A 16037-nucleotide genomic window follows, 5' to 3' on the forward strand; every position below is an offset into this window, starting at 1 on the left:
GATCGGCCCACTCCGAACCCGTCACTGCTCTAGTTCTCTGAAACTCTTCCTATATTTTCCTCTTAAAGAAGAAGAGAAGCCACCTCCAGATGCTGAATGATGAATCCCACTTGACCATAAATTGGAGGCGTGTGGCTTCCACCCAAAACGGCTGCCAGAAGAAGAACTTCAGCAGTACTGAAATCGAGGTAGTGTTAATTAAATAGAGGGTTCTCCAGAGCGTCTGTACTGGCGAAGAGCAGTATGTAAGAATTACAATATAATCCAGAGGGTTTTTACTAGTCAATAGCATTTCTTTAGCCCACAATTTAATAATCCAATCATTATAATCACTCTAAAACATAATAGTCTAAATTTGACAATATGATACTCATGCGGGGTTTTTTTTGTCTTCTTTAAAAAAATCTAAATAAATCGTAAAATGTTCTCCACCTAAGAGAAGAGAAAGATTAAATAAAAATATAAGAATAAATACAAAGAAATATCAGAGGAAATGTGTTTGTTCATGGCTTCCCTGCATGAGGCCCAATGTGATAAGTGTATTTTTACTTTTGTTCAAAAGCCTGAACTTGTGGATTGTATTGGCATCAAATCCTCCACACAAGATCAAAGCAGAGCAGAAACCACTAAATGTTGCTTTTGTGAACCAGCGTTCTGTGTGTGTGCGTGCGTGTGCGTGTGTGTGTGTGTTTATTGTCAGCCAACACCTGAGTTCTTCTAACAAGGCAGATTTGTCAGAGAAAAACTTTCTCTGACGTGTTTTTTTTCCAGAGAGGTTAGCTCCGGTTCACGGGGCATCAAAGGAGTCCGCCGTATGAAAGAAATACAAAATGAAAGCATCACGAATATCTGTCAGTGTCAGATGTGTTGCATTAAATATTCAGCAATCTGCCTGTTTGTTTTTCCTCTGTTTGATGTTTGCTGAGGTGTAGTAACACATCTGTTTGACATGAATCAAATGGATGAACACTGGCAGACACAAGAGGGTGGAAGAAATGCAGTGATTCCTTACAATCGCATTCTTCTCAAACATCTCACCTGTTTCTTTAGGGCGTAGACAATATATCACAACCTATGCCCTCCACCAGTTTGATCATTATGATCGGAGCAAATACTCAAATATTACACCCGACTACTCTCGATTATTAAAGAAGCTGGAGGAAGGAGAAAGATAAAGAAGACAGGGTAACGCTGTCTATGAAGCCTTTATATATGCGTATAGCACTGTATAATCATAGTTATAAGCACTTATTACTATCCATACCGCTTTATAACAATAAACATAACACACTATAACGACTTATGAGGTCAAATATAATACTTCATAATTGTTGGTCACTCACTAACATGTTTTAGTGATGCTCATAGTGTATTATAATTCCCATAGCTCCAATACAATATCACTCATAATCCCATTACAATGCACTGTAAAAAATATTGTGTCTTACGACTTACGGAAATTATAATATGCTATGATCATCGCAAAACGAAACAACAACAACAACCGTGTGGTATTTTGATACTATAATGCTTCATAATATGTTGCGATTATCGTTACAAAGCATTATGGGTATTCATAAGGCATTATACGTATGTTTCCTTGAAGACCTTCTTCTGTTATCTGCAGAGTAAATGCAGCATACATCTGCCTACACAGCGCGTACGGTGTGAAGCACAGCGTCGCATGAGCGCCATATATCTGAGGCCTATTTACTGACGGCGACAGCGCTGAAGGACGAAGCGCTGCGAGTGAAGAGAACGCGCCGCTGCCGTCGAGCTGCTCGGGTGGAGGCTGCCGAGCCGGTTACGCAAAAAAAAGAAAAGAAAAGAAGATTCCAGCTCTTAGACAGCTTCTAACCTTGAGCACCACAAAAACACTCGAGCAGGAACTCGTGGAAAGAAAAAAAAAGAAGAAGGACGCCATCTTGAATATTGTGGAGGGAGCAAGGCTGTGCAACCTTACCGTCACTCTTCACTCAGCAGACGGGGAGGTCAGGGGGGGGGAGGCGACGGACAGGGGTGAAAGGTCGTGCTGAGTGGCTCTTCCTCCCGTCGCACCATGACCAGCTGGTTCCTGAACGCAGCAGAGATACGGTGCTGTGAGCTCTTCGTCACATGTGAGCGTATGGAGGAGGCGACAGGTGGCAACATTAAATGAACTGAACGCCCTCACATAGATTTGACTGTACATCGTAGTTTGCCAAGAGTTCGACGTATGCTTATGTTTTCAAAGCTGTTATTAATGATTTAAATATGAACATTTTGTGCTCATTTTATGATCTTAATCTGAGGATTCTCAAACGAGATATTACAACGATTATTTCGTGTCTGCAAAAACAAATATTTAGGCCATCATGTGACTCTGCAAATCTCCGGTGAAATTCAAACACAGGCCACAATATACTTTGATCAAATGTCACGTGAAATTCTGCGATATGTCATAAATGAAAACTATACATCGAGGGGCCCGTTCCTGTTGTGTGCGTGCTGCTGAATGAGATCTGAATCCAGAGAGGATATGGTGCGATATGTGCCTACAGTGTCATATGTGTAACTGTATGTTTAACCTGTATTCACTTTTATTTCTTTACCGCCTGAGGATGCAACATTCATTTCAGTGTAAACTGTCATTTCGGATGCGAGTCAGTCTCCTTTCAGCTTTGTTTTTGGTCTCCGACTCTGCCGGCTGATAAATGCTGACTGGGCTCATCGGAGACGGTTTTTTCCTAAACGGGGTTGACGGGAGCTGTGAGGGTGATTTGAGGCAGTAAAGTTTTGGGTTATAAAACCAAAAGGCTCAGAGTAGGGTGATCATTTTCTGTGTTCGTCACAAGGAGCAACCCTTTTTAGTCGTCTGGTACATTTTTTGATATAAAAATGTTGATTAGTGCAGCTTCATATACTCCAATAAAATGATAAACTGACAAACTACGGCAGAAGGAAACTCCGCAAGGGGAAGTGAAACTGAGCTGAGGCGAGTCGTGGCCTCACCCGTGAATCGCCGTCGGTCGCGGTGTGCTCCTCCATCTTCATCCGCTGCCTCTCCTCCTCTTCCTCCTCCTCCTCCTCCTCCTCTTCCTGCAGGTGGTGGAAGTAGCTCTGGTCGCGCTCAATCGCTGATGCCAAACGTCTGCAAAGCAGAGAGACAGACGCATGCGGGAGTCACAAATACGGGCCATCACCGGCGTGCTTTAATGATGATATATGTTCACTTTCCAACAATCCATGCGACAGAAAATAAAATGTAAAAAAACACAAAAAGAAACAATAATAATAGAAACCACAAATGCCAAGCGTACACATTAATCTCCTGTCTTTATTGGACATACAAAAAACATCAAAGCCGATGAGTTACATTTAAAAGTGCTTGCGTGACTTCACAATAATCCCTTTCTCTCTCTCTCTCTCTCTCTCTCTCTCTCTCTCACACTCACACACACACACACACACACACACACACACACACACAAAGTGTGCACTGTAAATCATCCAAATCAGAGCACACCGAAACAGCAGGCAGGCACAAATGACACCTAACTAGAGCATTATGGGAGAAACGTGTTACGTCTGGCCAGATTAATGACTTAATTATGGCGGTTTAGCTTCCAACCGTAACCTTTCCTCAAACGCTGTTTGCTTGTTTTCCTCATGCTGCACACGTAATTACCTTTGCATTAATGCGGCGGTGGAAAATTAAAAGACGGCGCTTTGAAGCAACTGTCGAGGTGACTTTGCCATCAGCAGAACGGACCAAGATAACACAGAGGTTCTTCTTTTTTTTCTTTTTTCTTTTTTTCACACGAGCAGCTCGCCTTCTTCTGGGTGAAGCAGGCGGACAAAAAGCAGGTCAAAGTGCGTCCTGCTACGAAGCTCTTCATGGCGAGTCAAGGTTGGCGTGTGATCCTGTAGTTGTTGTCGATTCAAAAGGAATATCACGTTGCTGTGTGTGCGCTCTCAAACGGAAATAAAAAAAAGTGTGGTTCAGCTTTTGTTGCTGATGTTTGGAGGGAGCTCAGCAGTCATCAGGTGTTCCAATATGACTGTGACTCTGAGATAAGCGGTTATGTCATATTACAAAGGCAATATCTAGAGAACAATGTATGTTAGGATTGGGTAATGACTCAGTGTTATTGTTTATATACTTTCAGCATAGTGAATGGAGAATATAGGATCACAGTGTTTTCTTGTACAATATCCTGCTGTGCAAAGGAACGATTTCAAGAAAACTGTAAATATAAAGCTACCAATATGAGTCGATTAAAAGCTACCGTGTGAATGTCAGTGTTGTTTTTTTCCAATGCTAATGCTCTACCAGCACATGACAGAATATTTTCATGCACGCGAGGTGATGCGATATGAATTCCTGTTGACGGTTTCATGCTCTTCCACTGATCGCCAGTTGGTGGCAGTAAGGAGACAATAAACATATTTATCCTGCAAAAGGTAGAGAAGAAAACGACTACCGGCTTTGAAGCTAATTTTGCATAGAAAAGTTGTAACTTTTGTCATGTGATGCCGTTGGACCAAAAATACTTTTCCCGATACATTAACATAGGGAAAGAAATGTCCGTAGATCAGAGGATCATATTTTTTTTTTTTTAGGTTAATCAACTTCTCAATATGAGCACTTAAATCATTAAGTCTTAAAAGTTGTAAAATGCACTAATGTCAGAATCCAGAGTTATTTTCCTGCTGTTCGAGTGAGTGAGGCTGAGCTGGAGTGGCTATGAGGCGGGGTTAAAGGAAACGCTCACGCTCTTGTTCTACAGGTCCAATAGAAGCCACCACTCAGCTCGGCTGCCAACTTGCAGTACTGCCCCATAGAGCACCACTTTAAAAGAGGCCTCTGTGAAACGTTTCGACAGGACGCCTTGAACTGTAAACATGTCAATCATTTCTTTTTTTGTGTTGTGAATTTTTAACCCATGAAGGTTTTGTGTTTGCGAAACTTCCTCCGGGGCCAAGAAAACATAACGTCATCTCAACGTAAAGTCTACGGGCCGAGAGGCAGGAATGTGAGCGCAGTGAGCATCTTCTTAGTGCATGCTCTCCAGTTCTCCGAATAAAACCACCATGTATGACGCAGGTTCCAACATAATCAAAAATTTAGCAAATGTTTTTTATGAGGAGTGAAATGCGTTCCTTGGGGTTTGCTGGAGATCATTTCCATAACCCAGTTGTCCAGAGCGACTCACGGTGAATAGAACAAGCTCCAATATCCTGATTATAAACACAACAAGTTGAAAGAGGAGTGAGGATCAGAGCCACAGTGACCTAACACTATTCTCGTGACCTTTCCTTTGCAGGCGAACTAGATGGGTTTTTGCAAGCAAAGGCACAAAGGCCTGCATATGTTATGTTCCAGCCCCTCTGCAGCTCCGGTTCTTATTTGTTATCTAAGTGAGCGAGCTGGCTGCTAATATTTTTCGCCCACAAGTAGAGCCGACACAGAGCGCTTGTGTTCCAGCATGCTAATTTGGCTCCGTCTTCGGCGATATACGCGGAGCGCACCAGTTTAGCTCGGAGGCACGTCTGTTCTATTTGCATACCGCCACGCCCCTGACGTTACTTATTAATCTTCAGATGTGACATCTAAGTCCAAAATGCAGCAGTCTTAATTAAAGTGTGGTTCTATCAGCATCGCTAATGACTTGGAGCTTCGAATGTGGAAAAAGAAAGTTGTTCCCCAGAGGAGCTGCCGGCTGCCAAGAGTGTGGGAGGCGACCTTGCCTCAGACGTGACTCATTTTGTTAGCTCTTTGTGCTAAAGTGACTCTTTCGCTTTTAGTTCAGCTTCTAATTGATTCATATCTTCTAACTGGCAGCAGGCAGGTGGGTGTCTCACCGCTTGTGTTTGATGCGCCACGCCGCACAAATGTTTGTGACAACAACGCCGATTCGTGTCTGAATGCAACATGAAAGGTGAACAGTAATACGCCGAAGGGGGGGAAGGGGAGAGAAAGAAGCAGGCGGGGAAGAAAGCGGACGAGTCGATGACGGGCGGCAGAATTTGGTGTGACAAGAAGATATTAAAAAAAAAAAGGCATTGAGAAGAAGCAATGTATCATCAATACGTAAATGAAACTTTTTTTTGTGTGTGTTTGAAAAGCCGAGATGCTGTGAAGTGAAACCCCATTATGCTTTTCTTCTCATCCCCGCCGTCTGTCCTTCCCGTCAATAACAAGTTCTTCTTCTTTGTGAGACTGAATTATGAGCACAAATCCGGAGCCTGGCTCGAAAAGCTCATTAAGGATGACAATGCTCGGAAAGGGAGGCTTGATCGGTGGCTCAAAATTGATTGCAATGTAAAAAATTTCGACATTTGTGCGTTGGGAGAGGATGGTGGTGGTGGAACGGGGGACAGTTTTTTTTTTTTAAACAGATCAGATCACGGGAGCCCTTGGGTGGCAGCTTGTTGCCAGGCAACAAAAGAGATAGGGTTTTTAGGTAGGTGAGGCATCTTCACAGCGATTAGACCAACGAAGATGCTTTATTCTGAATCGACTCTCACGTCATCATGAATTACAATACACAAGTTGTGGTTAAAGCCTTTAAGCGTCGGGGAATTTTGTTTGGGTTGTGATACGCGAGCGACTGCGACATGACGTCAAAACTCATTTCATAATTAAACCCCGGTTATGGATCTATCAGAAGAATATCCGTCAGCCGCGACGCGACGAGTGAACAGGACTCCCGGGTTGCGTTGAGGCAGCGTGGCAACGGTTCGCGTCGACATCGCCGGAGACAAACGCGAGCTGGCGTGAATGACTAGAGTGCCACGGGCAAGGAGCTGGAAACGCTGACTGGGCTTTGTAGCGTCTGCTGAGACTAAACAGGAACAAAAAAACAAAAACAGCGAGTACGAAAAAAAACTCGCTGTATCAGCACAACATGGAGCATCTCAGTTCACCTACTTGTTGTGACAGAAAATGAATGGCGTATGAGGATTGGTAGCAGCGCCAAGATGCACAAAAACAACATGATGTAAATAATATGGAGGTGCAGGAAAACTCAGCTTTAAATGCGCGTCCTAATTTCCCCCTCGTCTTTAACTGGAGACAATTATTACAGCTGTGCCTGTGTTTTGGGGATTACGTAAATTAAGTGGCAAATCCCCGTCCTACAGAGGAGGATTAGGGCCATTCCAAATACATTATGTAATATTATCGTCCCATTTTTCGGATATTTTTGTGCTTTTATCTGAGAATCGTGATCGTTCTTCTGAATTACGACTTTAATCAAAGAGCTGCAATGATCGCCCCCCCCTCCCCCCAATACTTGGGAACATTGACATGAATTGGATTAATGAAGATCTGACGAGTAAAGCTCTTTTTTTCCCCATTGTCAGGATACATTATTTTATATATCTGGATGTCACAAAGTATTATTGCACTTTTGTATACCACTTCTCAGAAACGAGACAAAGGGAAAAGCTGTGTTCAAATCATCCAGTTTTCAAAACTTTGAAGTCTGACAAAACACCATAGTTGTGTAAGTATTACAATGGTTTCTGAGACTTAAATATACCTTCTGAACTAATGGTTGAACTGTCGAACTCAATACATTTGAGTGGTTCTAATAACTTCAACATACAGCAAACAATACACGTCAAACACTGATGTAAAGCAAAGCTCTGGGACTCTGGTGCTCGGAAACACTACAGCTTTGATTAGTGTGATTACTGAGGTAAGAGGAGATAATGGTCAATCAGATGGTTCATATATAAACAGCCATTATGAAACATGAAATTGCTGGAAAAGCAGCCCCGCTACGTGTCAATTGTGTCCACCGAACTGTCCGAACTGAAAAACAAAAACCAGGCCGATTAAGTTCAAGAAGTTTTTTACTCCGGCCAAAGAAGCAGTAGAGACTTTCAACAAGTGAGCTGACAAGAGAATGGGCTCTGCCCCGTTTGGCCTTAAAGGCATCACAGCCCTTAACCATTACCACTGTATTCACTTGCAGGGATAAACAGCCACATTTCATCAAGGGGGGGGGGGGGGGGGCGCATCTCCTGTGAAAATGGCAACCTTTCCCCGTAACACCTGTATGAATAATTCAACACTCTGGGCTCTATCAGAGGCTGTCAGAAATGTCAGCCGGTTGGAAGTACCCTTGGCTGCCCCCAGAGGATTTTGACTCTGCACCCTGTGGTGGGGTTAGGGGGTTACACACACACACACACACACACACACACACACACACACACAGGCACCAAATGCCACAGCTTTTCCAGTGGCAGGACTCCACTGCCTGCAGGACACGGAAAGCTGAGTTTACCGGCAGTTAGCGAACTGTTTCAGATTTCCCCCCCCCCCCATAAATAGCTGCTGCTATTGCCATCTTCATCTGTTTTAGTGGGGGTGAGAAGCAGCTAGACGCCACATGTTTACATCAACAGACGGGATTCATTTGTTCCATATTTGCTGAACACCCCCAGATGTAAGTCTCACCTGGTGTGGCCACAGGTGCTTCAGCCCTTTCGCCAGCCTGCTTGCGACAAATTCAGGCAAACTCTGAAAAGAACGTGCATAAAAACAAAGACATTAAAAACAAAAGGACAAGCTGTAGCGGACCCCAGCCGGACAATGGTGAAGCGTACTGATGTTTCCAGAGGCCTTTATTTATTTTTTTCTCATTTAAACCAATCTCCGGAAAACACCTTAAGAGCTACGGAACAGATACAACATAAATGAGCTCTTACGAGTTTAAACATTACTTAAATTACATTTCAATGTACATGGGAGCATTAATTTAACATTTTCTCTAATATATACACATTTCAAAAGCACATGTAAAAACCGAAATATAGCATTAGCTTAAATTTACAGTCATTTAGCTAACCCTCTTAAGCTAACATTAGCATCTAGTTGAAACAGAAATAGAATAAAAAACACAATAAACAAAATAAACACACAATACCTTGTTCCCGTTCCAGCTAGGTGCTTAACCGTTAATTAATAAACTAATATTGCAGAGGAAAATTTTATCACACTTTTCGTCTGCACCGTCAATTATCTTTTTATCCAAATCCAAAGTCACGCTACTATACTCTGACGAGAGTTGGATCTGCTTCCGGTTTCGCCAGAAGGACTTCAAAATAAAAGGACTCAAAACATAGAAAGGGCAATTACAAAATAAAAGCTAGCAGGAAGTGATTAACTTAGGTAACAAAGAAAAGGGTTTGTTGGAAATATTCACCTTACACAAACAGAACCTCTTAAGAGTCCTTTACACAAGCAGCTATTATATTTTTGTCTTCTGAGTATAGCTCTAGTACTCAGAGCACTGTTTCACCCACGAAAGACTCTCCCGCATCCCCATGTGACCTCTGCAGAGGCGAATTGGGCAGCAGGCCAAGAGTAAAAGATTGCGTCTCTAATATAACATCGCGTATGGAAATGACAGATAATCGGGCAATTAATCTCTACATAATTAACTGCAATGAGTAAAAAAAACAACAACTCCTTAAGTGAGATAAAATGATGTTTTCTGCAATGTAAATTAGATAACAGGGTGTGAGAGGAGTATAAATGTGGGCGTAATGATTAACAGTCACACCTTACTTCCTCCTGTGGAATCTGGAGGGTTGCTGTTAATGGATCGGTCCACTATCTTTGGTGGGTCGTCTGTAGTCGCCTATGAATCATCAGAGTTGAGGAAAAGGGGCATTAGCTTGGACGGGATATTCATGAAGATTTTCTATCTTCAGCTACAAAACCGATTAAATCCAACAGGTGATAACTGAGGACACTTATCTCCAACATGGTCTCGAGCTGTTAAGAACATATAGACGTTAAATCAAATGATATCAGTATCAACCAGGCTGCAACCTCTGCTTCTGCAAAGTGAAGCCAATGCGGAAGCGTCTTAAACTTGCACTCTCGCTAATGGCCACCAGGGGGCGACTCCTCTGTTTGCGATAAGAAGTCCGATTGTATAGCAGTCTATGAGAAAAATCTTGATTTATTCCCTCAGTAAACATTGTAAACATGAGTTTATGGTCTCAATCTCTAGTTTCAAGTCTTCTTCAATACAGCACGATGTTCATTTAGTACATTATGGTCCATTTAGAGTTAAACAGACCATAAAGCGGGGTATGCTTTAGGGCGGGGCTACACGGTGATTGACAAGTCGCATACTGCGTCCTTACATCACTCCTCCGCTGTCCAAATATGGTCACTTCTGTTCACTGCAGTCGCCTACTTGAAAAAAACAAGTAAACTGAATGCCAACTAAATGCAGTTGTTAGCACGTCCTAATAGCGCTGCACAGTTAATCAGATATTACAATTTTGGCTTCCCACAATTAAAAGTACACAGAGTTAAATTAAATCCTGATGTCTTTGCAGCATTTACTGCACATTGTTGCTTTTATGTCTTTGCTATATTTGATTGTACAGCGCTTTGGTCAACTGTTGTTCTTTTTAAATGTGCTTTATGAATAAATAAACATCACTAAGAATGCTATTTCGACTGTAATGTGAGAGTCTGTGAAGTGTCTTCGGAGCCATGCAAAACTGAACACACACTCCAGTATCGCAGTTGGTAGAAAGCTGTTGTTTAAGTTCACAGAGCTTTATTTATTAAAACCACCGGGGTGATACCAAAGATTTCAAAGATACCGAGTATAGCGGGTTGAATTTTGGGGAAATTGTGTCCAAAATGATGCACAAGCAATCTAGAATATTTCCATTTAATGAAGCCATAAAAACATGAAGTCTTGGGTTTGATAAAGAGTTGGAACAAACTGATACAGACTATGTATGACGCTGTCAGACAAAATGATTAACAATCCTAATGCTCTGGGAAAAACTGCATGAAAAGGGGTTAAAGAAAATGGAGTTCCAGAGTGTAAATGCTGAATATTTGGTGGTTAATGTGGTTAAAAATGCCACTCCGCTAAATGTCATGACTTTTTAGATTCATGGCAAAGCTACAGATGAACTCGACAAGAACCGAGCTGCAGGTCTTCGAGCTGCAGCACCCGAAAGGACAAAAGAAAGGTGGCGAAAATGCCACGGCCGTCATATTTCACTGCCGGGCTTCTCTCCGAGCGGTCCTGCCTCCGCCCCACCGTCTCTCTTCATCTTCCTCCTCCACATCATCATCATCATCATCATCATCATCACCATCATCATCATCACCATCATCATCATCCCCTTTGTCCCTCCCCGCGCGCCTCTGCTGATGGATGAGCTCGTTTGCTGCAGATCTCTTTCGAGTCAAACCGGGACACTGTTGTTGCCTCTCTGCTACTCCAGTGGACACCGGAGAATAGAGACCCCGGAACATGAATGCTGTACGGGGCCCACATGCACGCACAAAATGCATGATCCAATACATACCAAAAAAAAAAAAAAAAAAAAATTTCCATCAACACCCAGGAGTAACGCTTATTGCATTTGTCTTAACGGCACCACAGAGAGCTGAATCAAAAGCATTGCAAATGCAATAACACAGAGCGGGAAACTGCAGAAGATGAGATTGCCTTGTTTTCCCTCCTTAGTGATTTACAGTGTATACGGGGCAATTCTTGTTCACTGCAGCCATAGAGACAATGGATTGGCAACAGCCGGCATGGCTAAACCAATTCAGCGAATTAATTTTTCTCCCCCCCCCCCCCCCCCCCCCCTCCAGTAGCGTCGTTTTGTGTTAGATCGAGGTTCAAGCATCACTCCGCATTATTTCCGACTCAGTGTTGGCTGCAATAACTTGTAAAAACGTCTTTCCAAAAAATACATTTCCATAGATAAGCCACTCCACTCTGATGTGTCAGTTTTGATACGGACTCTCTCTATTCGCCGGCCAGCCTCAGCGACTGAGCCAGCACCACAATAACTATGATGAATGCAGTGTCCACAGGAACAAACCAGCCATTTGACACTTCCATCCCCCTCTTGATGCATTAGCTGCTGATATCCCGTGGATCCGAAACTGTTTGAAGCCTCATGAGTCGCTGTGACTCCCCCCCCCAAGCATAAGGCCGTAATCATCGAACAATTGTCAATGTCTTACTTCAAATGCAATTGTTAGAGGGTACAGGCTTTGGGGGATCAGACGGAGCATCTGTGTTGGTGATTACGAAGACTGACTCTGCGGCGGAGCCCACCGGTGGCCTTCAAAACTAACTCTGAGATCCTCTCCAACTCCAGTCGCACTGAGGACGGTTCAAAGCAAACTGGGTCACGGGTGTGTTTCCCATCCTCCTCTGACTGAAAGTCCGAAATTATGTTTTCATCTGGGCTGGAAAATTTTGATTTGCGACACACTTGATGTGCTTGAGGGCGGTCAGTGTCCATTAAAAAAAAAAGCCACAGGCATTGGATGGGACTGCTCTGTGAAGCCCGGAGATGGAGAGGGAAAGGGTTTTTTTTGGGGGGGGGGTTTGGGGGGGGGGGGGTGATGAATGAGAGATAGAAACCCTGCCATGAAATGAGAGTGATCACACACATATACACAGAAATATATGAACATATCACTTGAGAGCGGCATTAGCAGTTCAAGGGAGGAAAAACACGAGTGTAATGGGACCATGAAGACTTTCTGATCTTTAGCAGCTACCAGATGGGATGGAAAAAAAAAGAGAAGCAGAGAAAGAGAGAGAGAGAGAGAGAGAGAGAGAGAGAGAGAGAGAGAGAGAGAGAGAGAGAGAGAGAGAGAGAGAGAGTTTGGATTCTCTCAAATGAGCCATTTTTAATTTTGAGTGAGATGAATAAACTGCCAGCCATCTTTGAAGTTAATCCTGATTCAAGGCATCAAAATGATTTGGTGATGATGTGTTTACACGAGATGTGGGGGGAAGTCATCTGAGAGAAGATATTATAAAGTCTGACGCTCTCTTTTATCAACACAGAGACAAACAAAACAAACTGTATTGAAACTGAGTGAAACCATGCAGGTTTATTTAGACTAATGACTAAAAATATACCTTTTACCACGTGCTGTTGTCCCACATTGTCGAGTTTAGGTTTAGTTTCCAGGTGGGAGTGAAGTCTGGGCGCCTCACTCGGTCCCCGAGGGGGGGGGGTTCCGGGCAGCCGTGCCGGCTCAGCTGGCACCTGTCGGCGGTTAAGACTCTCCAGGGGAGTCCGGCTCCTCTCGACACGGACCGCCCAGTACTGTTCCGAGCACGACGTGTCCCGGTCACAAACTAGGACCGGACACGTCCTTTGGCTGCACCCAGACGTAACGGAGCCAGCGTGCAATTTCGATTAATCATGATAAGTCTGTACGTTATGAGGAAAACTAAAAGTTGCACAAGAACAGTGAGTAAATAAACGGAAGGTAAAGTGTCCAAACATTCCTACAAACTTCGGCTCCATGCGTTTTCGCACGTGCCAAATGAAGCTCAGCCCACCAGGAAGTAAAACGTTATTAACTACGTGGCCAAAAGTATATGGACACTACAAACACTTAAATCATGCCAGATTTTGCTTCCCCGTGACGCTATTATATGGAAGCCCATTTCTGCCACTGTGAGGAAAAAATAAAGATCCTGTAAGTCATTATAATGAGATACTATCTCATAATAATTACTTACTATCTCATCATTATGACATGCTAAGTCATATGAGATGCTAAGTCATTATGAGATGCTAAGTCATAATTATGAGATACCTCATAATCATGACTTAGCATCTCATAATTATGAGATGCTAAGTCATATGAGATGCTAACTCATTATGAGATGCTAAGTCATATGAGATGTTAACTCATTATGAGATGCTAAGTCATGATTATGAGATGCTAAGTCATGATTATGAGGTATCTCATAATTATGACTTAGCATCTCATAATGAGTTAGGATCTCATATGATGATTTACACTTTACAGGATTTTTATTTTTTCCTAACAGCGGTGGAAATGGGCTTCCATATTATTAACACTCGAGGCCCTTGTTTGGTTAATTTGTAATAAATTAAAGTACGTGGTTGCGACTTGACAACTAATTGTGATTTAAACCACGTTACTATGAAGGATTCTAACAGGTGGATGAAAGTCTGACTTGTTAGCGTGATGTAGCTAAGTAGCACCATGACAGACCACTGCCTATTCATATCACAAACTAGATCGAGGATGATTTATTTTAGGCATGTCATTCACAATGACTGGTAAATTTTCTTTTTCTATTTATTACATTTAACTACAGTATGAGAATTAAAGATAGCAAAATCACCAAATCACTTTCATTCCACAAGATTCCAAAATTAAACTGGCAGCTATGGGGACATCCTAAGCTAGCTACTTTTAGCAGGAGTTTAGGTTAGCTAGCTAGCTATGCTAAAGGTTTTTATTTTGCATCGTCACTGGTATGATGTATAAATAACTCAGCTCATGTTCGCCAAGATGTCAGTTAACTGAAATGTTTTCATTTACATATAACAGCTATAACTAAAAATAAATAGTAATGAGTAAATGTAAACGTAGCTTTAGCTTTAGCTAAGGCTAGCTATAGCTACATCCCCTACTAGCTTGAGCTTGAGTGTTAGCCCTCTTGCTTTGGTAGTCTATTGGGTTGTTAATTAACATTTACGCTGCCAAAGGTAATTTACTGCAGTTTAATTTTTACTTAAACTTTTTTTTTTTACTTTAATTACACATTTTTTATGGCATAATATTATTTTTCTAGTAAAACAGAACACAAAATAACATCACACCAAGTTATGGTAACTCCTATTAAATTCAATGAGATTAGATGTGTTACTGTTATTATTTACACAAACATGTATGCGTCTTTGCATCAGACAGTTTGACTTGTCACTGCAGGAAAAGCATAAAGTGCCATTATAAACATTGATGATGGCTCTCGTCTATTAGGACTCCCAGTAGGCCTCTAAAAAGAGACAGCAGTCCAGATCCAGTTGTTATTATTGTAAATAATGACTTTGTTTTATCTATAATAGGAAAAGCATGTGTGCTACTAGTGACATTATGGCTCTGTTCTGTTCAGACAGTGCAGTAAGCGCGCATGTAATTCCAGTATTCTTGAACTGAAGCAGCTGAATGAAAGTCAGCTTTATTATTTTCATCTGTGCTGTTCCTTTTCAAATTGCTTGCCAAGAAAAAGGCCTGTTGTCCTCTAATTAGTGTCTCACTTTGGTTAAGAGTCTTACAACCTGCAAACATACCTGACTATTGAGTGACATGAACAAAGAATGCCTCTGCTTGGCTACATTAACATGTTTTCCTCATTCAGTATTTGTATCACTCACCAGTGAGATTATAGATGTTATTAAACCATCAATCACACTGACTTTATTGATATTGGCTAAGGTGAGGTGCCAAAGCTCTTTCATTATTTTCGAGTTGGTTTTCTAAAAAATCACAGCTCAGTGTGAGACTGCATGTAATCAATTTAAATTAATACATCAAGATAATGTTGCAGAATCAATAATAATTTGCCCACAGTCCATAAATCTATCCTTTACTGCTCCATCTCTTCAGTACAATTTCAGTCCACACAGCTCTGAGATCAACCTGGAAAACTCTCAAAATGGTAAACAAATTACACTCCAATCACCTTGTGACCAATTATCCATTTCACAACACAGACACAGAATAGAAGTTGTTGTGTTGGATGACAGGATGTTAACCTGGATGAACATCCAGAGAAGAGGTGCTAAACAGTGAAATCCGCTGCTGGTGTTTGGATGGAAACCTGCAGTTACTGTTGACTGTTACTGAACAGGAAGCCCACACATACATTTCTCCAGAAATAAATTACCTCACTATGCACAAAGTAAAGCTGAGATGAGATAAAATAGGATAACAAATATGGGTAAATATCATGCACATTTTTGCAGCAGTAAACTACAACATTTGGATAAATTGGGATTCCATTTTGGGGTTACGTTTAAAATGATGTTACTTACTAAAAAATATGACTACAATTAAAAGAAAATTGGTAAAAACTGTAAAATATTATCCATATTTAAAGGTTCTTTAGTCAACATTCAGAGCATTAATGACGCAGCAAACAAAAGCTAAAGATATGAGATATACCTGAGCAGAGAATGACCAACACCGATCATTCGCC

At 41.9% G+C, this 16037-nt stretch overlaps 1 long non-coding RNA gene across 1 annotated transcript; it reads right to left on the bottom strand.

The window, feature by feature from the left end:
- Positions 1–2998: 2998 nt before the first annotated feature.
- On the bottom strand, positions 2999–8986 carry LOC137879842 (uncharacterized). The gene is made up of 3 exons (XR_011103764.1): positions 8922–8986; positions 8453–8515; positions 2999–3130 (listed from the first exon to the last, which is right to left on the bottom strand). It is a non-coding gene; the product is annotated as an uncharacterized lncRNA (long non-coding RNA).
- Positions 8987–16037: the final 7051 nt, after the last annotated feature.

This window comes from Cebidichthys violaceus, unplaced genomic scaffold (genome assembly GCF_023349555.1).
Source record: "Cebidichthys violaceus isolate CVI_PGR_0920_01 unplaced genomic scaffold, fCebVio1.0.p SCAF_26, whole genome shotgun sequence".
NCBI classification, from domain to species: Eukaryota; Metazoa; Chordata; class Actinopteri; order Perciformes; family Stichaeidae; genus Cebidichthys; species Cebidichthys violaceus.